The 12,532-nt window shown below is 36.7% G+C and overlaps 1 protein-coding gene across 5 annotated transcripts in view; it reads left to right on the top strand.

The window, feature by feature from the left end:
* The window catches only part of NT5C1B (5'-nucleotidase, cytosolic IB), a 48,022-nt gene that overhangs the window by 1,212 nt on the left and 34,278 nt on the right, over positions 1-12,532 (top strand). The window lies entirely within an intron of this gene.

Raw genomic sequence — 12,532 nt, 5'->3', positions numbered from 1 at the left:
CATAAATACTTTGATAATTAAATTGTGCAGAAAGAGCAAATAACAGTTTGAGTCAATTATCCATATCATTCAACCTCTTCTTCTCTCCCCCCCAAAAAAAAAATCATTCTTTCTTTAATAATTTAGATAATTATCTTAATTCTCCAAGATGGAATTCTCCATGGGCGACAGTTGGGAAGGCTGGGTCTGACCAGAGCTAAGGCCCATGGCCATTGTTCATACAACAGTCCGGTCCAAGCAGGCTGGTGTGGGAGGAAAGCGCATCTTTTGAAAGCAGAAGGGAAGAATTGGTCCCACCGGGGATTCGGGGCTTAGCCTCTGAGGCTGATCAGGGTGATCTCAGTGATGTCAGCAGTATCAAACCCCAAATAGAAGGAGGCCCACTAAGCATACAGGAGCCCCTGCCAGCATATAGAAAACCACACATTAATATTATCTGGGTTTCATTATGGGTTACTGACTTTGGTCAATGGTTCCCAATTATACTTCATTCTGGTTCAATGACATGTCTGGTATCTCTGATCTAAATCCCCTCTGTCAGTTAGACATCCAAAGGGTCCTCTCGCAGGCCCTGGGTGAGGCGGGGTGGGCAGCCATCCTCACAAGGACCACATCTAACCAAAGAGACAAGACCCCCTTGGACATGGAGGAGGCCCTGTGACTCTAAGTAGGACACAGTGATTCCCAGGACTAAGCACCTCTCTCCAGCCTCCCTCTCAGCCCTCTCGATCCGTCAACATCCACCAAGGACAGATGAATATAGGCATAAGCAAGGCTTCCTGGCTTTGACCAAGGGACAAAGTGAGCAGAGAGGAGCTCCATCCCTGGGGGAGCAGAGAAGCACCTGCCGACCATTCTGATGGCCAGAACAGATCTTCTCCCACTTTTCCAGCTAAGTCCTTCCCTCCCAGGCCAAAGCAGGACAATTTACCTCAAGATGTTTTTTGATGAGAATCTCCTTCATAGAAATATTAATAGGATCAGTCCTATTAGAATCAGATAAATGGGAAAAAGCAAGAAGCAAATGGCTGCTTTCTCTTGTTCCTTTACCAAGTAATACCCATCAAAAAAGCAAAAGCATTCTTATTTATACATCAAGTCAGCACACATGCCCTGAGTCTACATGAAAGGAGGAAAAGATCCAGGAGCTCACAACTAAAGGGGTAGACAATATGTAAATGGCAGGCTCCATTGACAGGATTCCAGACAGAGAGACATGGAAAGATCTGCCAATTATCAATGAGTGGAAATGATGGGGAATATCTGACAGCCCTGAAGGAGTTCCCCAGGCCCATGGAGCCCTGCTCACTTTGGGGGTTTTCAAACAGAAATAGGCCCAGGTGTGCTAAGAAAAAGATGACCCCCCTCTGGCAATTCTGTGCTTGATTTCCTTGGACTCTTAACTGAAATCCAATCTAACAACCACCTGTAAAAACCCTTATTCTTTCATGACCTAAAGGAGGCAAATGGGAGAGTCCATGAGAGGATGATGGCTCTTCTCCCTTTCCTTTCCTACTCACGAAAAGCTCTTAACTGCTGGTTCTTTTTGTCCCTGTTCGGGCGCCATGTGTAGGGAACACGATATATAACTTTGCTTTACCTCTGGTGGACTTTTTCTTCTCTTCTTGTGAGAGGATGATGGTGATTCAAGGAGACTGAGAGGCAGATGCTGTTCTCTGATCTCCCCACTGAGAGGCCATTGCTTCTCTCTTCTTCCCTCTGCCTCCAATTTATTTCCCCAGTCCATAAGTAACACCTGTGTCAGTAAAGGCTGCCCCACAACGCCTTCAGATGTTCACAGCTGTGGAGATTCTTGGAGAACTGACCTGCCCCTTACAGTGCACTTAAGCATGGTCCTTAACAGAAAACGGTTTTTGCCTTTAGACTGCAGAGTTCACTAGGTGAATAACATCAGTCCCCTGCACACAAACAGCACTTAGGCTGTGCCAAGCCTGGAGAAACTGAGAAAGGCAAGAGCTAGGGTCCTGACTTCCAGGAGTGCAGTTGAATGGGGGAGACAATAGGTAAAGCAAGCCTTTATGCAGCATAAAAGGGAGGGAAACAGCAAAGGAAGCACTGAGCTGAGGTGGGCAGACCAACAGGTGAGAGCAGAGCTAAGTCAGGGAAGCTCACAGACATTCAGAGGAGGAAGGGGAATGTTCTAGGCACAGCTTGGGGAAAGGCACAGAGAGTGCAGGAATGAAGTCAGTGATGATGGTGAACAGCATGGTGTCCCTGGACATCTATCACTGGGCCAATTCTATTTTTTGTGCCTCTTTTGTTATTGGTGTTCAGTCGTGTCTGATTCTTCCTGATCCTATCTGGGGTTTTCTTGACAGAGATACCAGAGTGGTTTACTGTTTCCTTCTCCAGTTCATTTTATAGATGAGAAAACTGGGGTAAACAGAACAAGTGACTTGCCCAGGGGTCACCTAGCTATTTAGGATCTGGGGCTAGATTTGAACTCACAAGTTTAGTCTTTGGCATTTTATCAACTGTGTCACTAGCCTCTTTACAAAACTTTAATTATTATTTCATAATTTGTTTGTTTTCCTCTCATTTTCTTCCAATTTTTACTTTATCATTCTGATTTAGTTTTTATTTTTTTTTTGCTCTTTCTATATCTCTTCCACAAATTCATTGGTTTTCACACAATTTTTATTTTTCTTTGAGGCTATGCTTGTAGCTATTTTCCACTGTATTTTCTGAGTTTTTGTCTTGACCTTCCCTCTTATTATAACTTTTCATGAGCAGGGTTTTTTGCTGTTATTATTTGCTGATTTTCTCAGCCTATTTCTTGACTTTGATCCTCAAATGAACTTTAAATAATGGTTCAAAACAAATTCTGGTGCAGCATAAGTCAAAAAAGGATAGAGTGAAACAATTTTCCAGACCAACAAAATCTAGGTCAGCAAGAAGGTTCTGTTGCATTGGGATGAAAGTAAAATGTAATGCAGCTCAGGCAACATTTCAGTACGCCAGCAGCAGGGTTTGGGGACAACTGAATTGGCAGTGGTTACCAGAGTTTTCAACCCACAGATGGAAAGGGGGTGAACAACTGGTCAGAAGGAGATTACAGGAGTCTCTTTGCAGACACTGGGAGCTAGACCTTCTTGCATTACCCATACTCAGATCTGTATCACAGACATGGGTTGCAATCTCAGGGTGAAGAGGAGCACTAGCCTGCCAGAGATTATAGCTGTAGGGAAGCAGGAATCCTAGTCACGATTTCAAAGTGAAAAAGAGTGCATGTAGCCACTCACAGATTAGAGCACATAACAGGAGAACAGTGACCACACCTCATCTTAAATCTAAAAACTGAAAACTTATCTGGAAGAACCAAAAACTTACTGACACCCAGTACTAGCTCTGAAAAGAGCTGCACAAAAATCCTGAAGTTTGGAAAAGTGACCCCTTCTCCTCAGGAGCAGAGCCCAACTTTAACAACATTAAAAGTCATAAAAGAGTCTGGAAAATGAGCAAACAACTAACAACAAGAGCATATTGCAGTTATTTTAGTGACAAGGAAAATCAAAACACAAACTCAGAAAAAAACAGAATCAAAATTTGCTGATCCAAAGTCTCAGCGAAAAATGTGAATTGATCTTAGACTTGAAAAGAATCCTTAAAAAAAGTTTGGTTTTTTTTAAGTCAAATAAGAGAGATAAAGAAAAAATTAGGGAAAGGAATGAGAGTGATGCACGAAAATAATAATAAAAGAGTCAACAATTTGTGGCACAAAAAATGAAGAAAATTTTTAAAAGGGAATAGGCCAAATGCTAAAACAAAAACAAAAATTTACAGAAGAGAAGAATTCCTTCAAAAGTAAAACTGGCCCCATGGGATAACATATATAAAAATTCATTGAAGAAAAGAACTACTTAAAAAGTAGAGTTGGCCAAGTGGAAAAGGATGTCCAAAAGGTCACTGAATAAATATGTCCTTAATAATTAAAACTGGGCAAGTTAAAGCTAATGATTCCATGAGACATCAAGAAACAATCAAACCAAATCAAGAGAATAAAACAATAGAAGAAAATGTGAAATATTTCATTGGAAAAACAACTAATTTGGAAAGAAAATCAAGGAGAGATCATTTAAAAATTATTAAACTGCTACCAGAAAGCCATATTCAAAGAAAGAGAGATGCCTAAACATTATCTTTCAAGAAATTCTCAAGGAAAACTGACCTGATAGTCTAGAATCAGAGAGTAAATAGAAACGGAAAGAATTCATTGATCAGTACCTGAAAGAACTCCCAAAATGAAAACTCCCAGGAATATTATAGTCAAATTACAGAGCTCCCAGACAAAGAAAAAAAATATTGCAAGTAACCAGAAAGAAGTAATTCACATGTCATGGAGACACAGTCAGGATAACAAAAGATTTAGTAGTTTTTATATTAAAGTATTAGAAGACATGGAATGTGACAGTGGGCAAAGGACCTAGTATAACCTATCCTGAAAAACTGAGTATATCCTTCAGGGGAAAGTTTTTAATTTAAAGAAACAGAATTTTCAAGTTTTCGAATGAAAAGAATAAAGCTGAAAATTTTGATTTTCAAATACAAGACTCAAAGAAGCATAAAAAAGTAAATAGGCAATAGAAATCATAAGAGATTCATTAAGTTTGAACTGTTTATATGCCTATCTGGAAAGATGAAACTTGTAATTCCTAAGAATTACTATCATTATTAGGACACTTAGAAAGAATATTCAGAGACAGAGGGCATAGGTCTAAGTTGGATATGATGAGCTAAAATTAAGGGATGGGAAGAGGGAATATACTGAAAGAAGGGGAAAAGAATTAGAATGGGGTGATTATCTCACATAAAAGAAGCATGCAAGAGCTTTTACTGTGGATGGGAAAATGGAAAAAGTGGGGGGAGTAATGCTTGAACTTCTCACTGGAAAAGCCTCTAATAAGAAATACTATCCCCACTCTATCATACCCTAAAGGAAAGTAGGAGGGGTAGAAGTTAAAGGTTTGAGCTGACATAAAGAAGGGCAGATTGAAAGAGGCTACAATCAAAAGCAAAATACTTTTGAAGATTTTAACTTGAGATAAATGTTCAGTAGCTTCAGGATTGATTGATGATGGTCTGTTGAGAACACTATGGAAATGTTCAGCCCATCTCTCAAGGATCTTATCACTAATCGATGTGACACTGAGTAGTTGAGATGCACCATAGGTCTTAGGCCCACAAATAGCTTTCAATGCATTATAAAAATATTTTAAATTGTTACTATCAGCATAAAACTGATCTGCTTTCTTACTGAGCCAAGAATCCTGCATCTCTCTTAAGTTTCAATTGTACTTTCCTTTTGGTGGAATTGAATGCTACCTTCTTAGAAACGGATGAACTCTTCTACTGGTAAGGATTCCTGCTGGTAAACCCTGTGGAATTTTTGTTTTTTTATTTAGCAGTTTCTGAATTTCCTCATCATTTTCATCAAACCAGTCTTGATGTCTATGAGTGTTCTCACCCAGATGACCAAATGTAGTGCTCTATACCAAGTTTCTGAAAGCTTTCCACTCTTCTGCTCTGCTGTTGCCAACTGTGTGTGTGTTGGCTCAAATATCCTCTAAGTGGACAACAAACTGTTCCCTCTCAGAGAAGCATTCCCATTCATTGACATCCCATTTGCTTTTGGATTGCAGCTTTTGTTGAATGTGAATATTCAGCTTGGAAAGAATAAATCTATGATAAATCCAGCACTTTTGAATGCTTTGAATAAACTCCTTGGCAGTATAACTTGGCAAAATATTTTCCAGGGATGTCCATACTGATAATGAGATTGACATACACATAGCCAGAGGTAGTTCAGTGTTTTGGCGGCTCTGAAGTAAAGTGTGGGAGAGGTATTAAACAGGTTACCAATTTGAAAGTTTACAGAGTCATTGAACTGAACCCATTATTGTATGCTGTAAAACCTGGACAGTCTACCAGCAACATGACAGAAAACTGAATCACTCCATTTGAATTGTCTTAGGAAGAGTCTGAAGATCACCTGGAGGATAAGATACCAGAAACTGAGATCCTTTCTCCAACTAAACTGTCAAGCATTCCAACTCTGTTGCAGAGAACATAGCTCTATTGAGCTGGCCACATTGTTCGAATGCCAAACATACATTTGACAATAAGCCTATTTTATGTAGAACTCACACAGGTGCAAGCAGTCATGAGATGGTCAGAACAAGTGATAGAAGAATACTCTCAAGGTTTCTCTTAAAAACTTAAGAATTTTTACAAGAAAAGATGATGATAAATGTTGGCGGAGATGTGGGAAAACAGGACACTACTACATTGTTGATGGAATTGTGAAGTGATCCAATCATTCTGGAGAGCAATTTGGAACTATCCCCAAAGGGCTATAAAACTGCACTATCTGATCATTAACTCTGATGGACTTGGCTCTTTTCAAAAATGAAGTGATTCAGGTCAATTCCAATAGTCTTATGATAGAGCAATCTTCATCCAGAGAGAAGACTATAGGGCTGAATGTAGATCACAACACAATACTTTCACCTTTTTGTTGTTGTTGTTGTTTGCTTGCTTGTTTTTTCTCATTTTTTTCTCCTTTTGATCTGATTTTTCATATGCAGAACAATATGTAGATGTATGTTAGGAAGAATTGCTCATGTTTAGCATACTTGCTGTCTAGGAAAGGAAGGGATGGAGGGAGAGGGATTTGGAAAACAGGATTTTGTGGGGGTGAATGATAACTATCTTTTCATGTGTTTTGAAAATATTAAAACTATTGTTACAAAAACTTTAGAATTGATTTATGACATGGGAGACACTGGCATAGGACTGCCTAGCTTGGTGTGCCCTCATCAGAGAAGGTAGAGTACTCTATGGACAAAGCATAATTGAATTAGCTCAGAAGAAACACAAGATAAGCAAAGTTAGAGAAGTTCATAGAGATGCAAATAGTGTTAAACTTGTGACAGAGCATTCTAAGATCATATTGGTCTGCTTAGCCACAGTCAGATGAAGAACAAGAAGAAGAGGAGGAGGAAGAGGAAGAGTAGGAGGAGGGGGAAATAGTGGGATAGAAGGAACACATAGTAATCTTTTTTTGTCTTTTTATTTTATTTTATTTTTAATAATTATAACTTTTTATTGACATAAGCATGGGTAATTTTTTACAACATTATCCCTTGCACTTACTTCTGTTCCAATTTTTCCCTTCCCTCCCTCCACTCCCTCTCCTAGATGACAGGCAATCTTGTACATGCTAAATATGTTATAGTATATCCTAGATACTTTATATATGTGTGTGCAGAACAGAACAGTTCTGTTGCACAGGAAGAATTGGATTCAGAAGGTAAAAATAACCTGAGAAGAAAAACAAAAATGCAAACAGTTCACACTCATTTCCCAGTGTTCCCTCTTTGGGTGTAGCTGATTCTGTCCATCATTGATCGATTGAAACTGAATTAGATCTTCTCTTTGTCAAAGATATCCACTTTCATCAGAATACATCATCATACAGTATTGTTGTTGAAGCGTATAGTGATCTCCTGGTTCTGCTCATTTCACTCAGCATCAGTTCATGTAAATCTCTCCAAGCCTCTCTGTATTCATCCTGCTGGTCATTTCTTACAGAACAATAATATTCCCTAACATTCATATACCACAATTTGCCCATCCATTCTCCAATTGATGGGCATCCATTCATTTTCCAGTTTTTAGCCACTACAAAGAGGGCTGCCACAAACATTTTGGCATATACAGGTCCCTTTCCCTTTTTTTTTTAATTTAATTTTTATTTTATTTTATAATTATAACTTTTTTTGACAGTACCTATGCATGGGTAATTTTTTATAACATTATCCCTTGCACTTACTTCTGTTCAGATTTTTTCCCTTCCTCCCCCAACCCCCTCCCCCAGATGGCAAGCAGTCTTATACATGTTAAATATATTACAGTATATTCTAGATACAACATATGTGTGTAGAACCAAATTTCTTGTTGCACAGAAAGAATTGGATTCAGAAGGTAAAAATAACAGTTTACACTCATTTCCCAGTGTTCCTTTTCTGGATGTAGCTGATTCTGTCCATCAATTGGAATTGGATTAGCTCTTCTCTATGTTGAAGATATCCACTTCCATCAGAATACATCCTCATACAGTATCATTGTTGAAGTGTATATTGATCTTCTGGTTCTGCTCGTTTCACTTAGCATCAGTGGATGTAAGTCTCTCCAAACCTCTCTGTATTTCTCCTGTTGGTCATTTCTTACAGAACAATAATATTCCATAACCTTCATATACCATAGTTTACCCAACCATTCTCCAATTGATGGACATCCATTCATCTTCCAGCTTCTAGCCACTATGAAAAGGGCTGCCACAAACATTTTGGCACATACAGGTCCCTTTCCTTTCTTTAGTATTTCCTTGGGATATAAGCCCAGTAGTAGTATGGCTGGGTCAAAGGGTATGCACATTTTGATAACTTTTTGGGCATAATTCCAGATTGCTCTCCAGAATGGTTGGATTCTTTCACAACTCCACCAACAATGCATCAGTGTCCCAGTTTTCCCACAGCCCCTCCAACATTCATCATTATTTGTTCCTGTTATCTTAGCCAATCTGACAGGTGTGTAATGATACCTCAGAGTTGTCTTAATTTGCATTTCTCTGATCAATAGTGATTTGGAACACTCTTTCATATGAGTGGAAATAGTTTTAATTTCATCAACTGAAAATTGTCTGTTCATATCCTTTGACCATTTATCAATTGGAGAATGGCTTGATTTCTTATAAATTAAAGTCAATTCTCTGTATATTTTGGAGATGAGGCCTTTATCAGAATCTTTAACTGTAAAAATGTTTTCCCAATTTGTTACTTCCCTTCTAATCTTGTTTGCATTAATTTTGTTTGTGCAGAAACTTTTTAATTTGGTGTAATCAAAATTTTCTATTTTGTGATCAATAATGGTCTCTAGTTCTCCCTTGGACACAAACTCCTTCCTCCTCCACAAGTCGGAGAGGTAAACCATCCCCTGTTCCTCCAATTTATTTATGATTTCGTTCTTTATGCCTAAATCTTGGACCCATTTTGATCTAATCTTAGTATGTGGTGTTAAATGTGAGTCCATGCCTAGTTTCTGCCATATTAATTTCCAGTTTTCCCAGCAGATTTTGTCAAATAATGAATTCTTATCCCAAAATTTGGGATCTTTGGGTTTGTCAAACACTAGATTGCTATTTTTATTCACTATCTTGCCCTGTGAACCTAACCTATGCCACTGATCAACTAGTCTATTTCTTAGCCAATACCAAATGGTTTTGGTGACTGTTGCTTTATAATACAGTTCTAGATCAGGTACCGATAGACCACCTTCACTTAATTTTTTTTTCATTACTTCCCTTGAAATTCTTGACTTTTTGTTGTTCCATATGAATTCTGTTGTTATTTTTTCTAGGTTATTAAAATAGTTTCTTGGAAGTCTGATTGGTATAGCACTAAATAAATAGATTAGTTTAGGGAGTATTGTCATCTTAATTATATTCGCTCGGCCTATCCAAGAGCACTGAATGTCTTTCCAATTATTTAAATCTGACTTTATTTTTGTGGCAAGTGTTTTGTAATTTTGCTCACATAATTCCTGACTTTCCTTTGGTAGATATATTCCCAAATATTTTATACTATCGACCGTTATTTTGAATGGGATTTCTCTTTGTATCTCTTGCTGTTGTATTGTGTTGGTAATGTATAAAAATGCTGAGGATTTATGTGGATCCCTTTCCCTTCTTTAGTATTTCTTTGGGATATAAGCCCAGTAGTAGTACTGCTGGATCAAAGGGTATGCACAGTTTGATAAGTTTTGGGGCATAATTCCAGATTGCTCTCCAGAATGGTTGGATTTGTTCATACCTCCATCAACAATGCATCAGTGTCCCAGTTTTCCCGCATTCCCTCTAACATTCATCATTATTTTTTCTTGTCATCTTAGCCAATCTGACAGGTGTGTAGTGCTATCTCAGAGTTGTCTTAATTTTCATTTCTCTGATCAATAGTGATTTGGAACACTCTTTCATATGAGTGGAAATAGTTTCAATTTCATCATCTGAAAATTGTCTGTTCATATCCTTTGACCATTTATCAATTGGAGGATGGCTTGATTTCTTATAAATTAGAGTCAATTCTCTATATATTTTGGAAATGAGGCCTTTATCAGAACCTTTAATTGTAAAAATGTTTTCCCAGTTTGTTGCTTCCTTTCTAATCTTGTTTGCATTAGTTTTGTTTGTACAAAGGCTTTTTAATTTGATGTAATCAAAAATTTCTATTTTGTGATCAATAATGATCTCTAGTTCTTCTTTGGTCATAAATTCCTTCCTCTTCTGCAAGTCTGAGAGGTAAACTATCCTATATTCCTCTAATTTATTTATGATCTTGTTCTTTATGCCTAAATCAAGGACCCATTTTGATCTTATTTTGTTATATGGTGTTAAGTGTGAGTCCATGCCTAATTTCTGCCATACTAATTTCCAGTTTTCCCAGCAGTTCTTGTCAAATAATGAATTTTTATCCCAAAAGTTGGAATCTTTGGGTTTGTCAAACACTAGATTGCTACAGTTATTGACTGTTATGTGTCATGAACCTAACCTATTCCACTGATCAACTAATCTATTTCTTAGCTAATACCAAATGGCTTTGGTGACTGCTGCTTTATAATATAGTTTTAGATCAGGTACAGCTAGGCCACTTTCATTAGATTTCTTTTTTCACTAATTACTTTGAAATTCTTGACCTTTTGTTCTTCCATAAGAATTTTGTTGTTATTTTTTCTAAGTCATTAAAATAGTTTTTTGGGAGTCTGATTGGTATATACTAAATAAATAGATTAGTTTAGGGAACATTGCCATCTTTATTATATTCGCTCGGCCTATCCAAGAGCATTTAATATTTTTCCAATTATTTAAATCTGACTTTATTTGTGTGGAAAGTGTTATGTAATTTTGCTCATATAATTCCTGACTTTCCTTTGGTAGATAGATTCCCAAATATTGTATGCTATCGACAGTTATTTTGAATAGAACATCTCTTTGTATCTCTTGCTGTTGGATTTTATTGGTGATGTATAAAAATGCTGAGGACTATGTGGATTTATTTTGTATCCTGCAACTTTGCTAAAGTTGTGAATTATTTCTAATAGCTTTTTATAGAATCTTTGGGGTTCTCTAAGTATACCATCATATATATCATCTGCAAAGAGTGATAATTTGGTTTTCTCATTATCTACTCTAATTCCTTTAATCTCTTTCTTGACTCATTGCCGAGGCTAGTGTTTCTAATACAATATTGAATAATATTGGTGATATGATAGGCAACCTTGTTTCACTCCTGATCTTTCTGGGAAAGATTTCACTTTATCCCTATTACATATGATGCTTACTGAGAGTTTTAAATATATGCTTCTGACTATTTTAAGGAAAAATCTATTTATTCCTATCCTCTCAAGTGTTTTTATTAGAAATGGATGTTGGATTTTATCAAATGCTTTTTCTGCATCTATCTAATTATTGCTCTAATTTCCTCTTCATTAGTGGCCCGTTCTCCCTTTTAATTTTTAAGACTAACAATTTGATTTTCCTCTTTCCTTTTTTTAATCAGATTTACTAAGGGTTTGTCTATTTTATTGCTGTTGTTTTTTCATAGAACCAACTCTTAGTTTTATTAATTAATTCAATAGGCTTTTTTTTTAACTTTCAATTTTATTATTTCTTTTTAGAATTTCAAGTTTAGAGTTTGACTGGGGGTTTTTAATTTGTTTCTTTTCTAGCATTTTTAGTTGCAAGCCCAATTCATTGACCTTCTGTTTCTCTATTTTATGCAAGTAGGCCTCTAGAGATATAAAATTTCCCCTTATTATCATTTTGGCTGCATCCTACACATTTTGGTATGATGTCTCATTATTGTCATTTTCTTGGGTGAAGTTATTAATTATGTTTATGATTTGCTGTTTCATCCAATCATTCTTTAGTATGAGATTATTTAGTTTCCAATTATTTTTTGGTCTATTTTCCTCTGGCTTGAATGTAATTTTCATTGCATCATGGTTTGAAAAGGATGCATTTATTATTTCCCTTACTGCATTTGAGTTTTTATGTCCTAATATATGGTCAATTTTTGTATAGGTCCCATGAACTGCTGAGAAGAAAATATACTCCTGTCTCCATTTAGTTTTCTCCATAGATCTATCATATCTAATGTTTTTAGTATTCTATTTACCTCTTTGACTTCTTATTTATTTTGGGTCTGATTTATCTAATTCTGAGAGTGCAAGGTTGAGATCTTCTACTATTATAGTTTTGCTGTCTATTGCTTCTTGCAGCTCTCTTAATTTCTCTTTTAAGAATTTAGATGCTACACCACTTGGTGCATACATGTTTAATATTGATGTTGCTTCATTATCTATGCTATCCTTTAGCAAGATATAGTGCCCTTCCTTAACTCTTTTAATTAGATCAATTTTTGCTTTTGCTTGATCTGAGATGAGAATGGCTACTCCT

Source organism: Sminthopsis crassicaudata, chromosome 2 (genome assembly GCF_048593235.1).
Source record: "Sminthopsis crassicaudata isolate SCR6 chromosome 2, ASM4859323v1, whole genome shotgun sequence".
Lineage (NCBI taxonomy): Eukaryota > Metazoa > Chordata > Mammalia > Dasyuromorphia > Dasyuridae > Sminthopsis > Sminthopsis crassicaudata.
The sequence above is the reverse complement of the archived record's forward strand: the minus strand, read 5'-3'. Positions and strand labels throughout refer to the sequence as shown.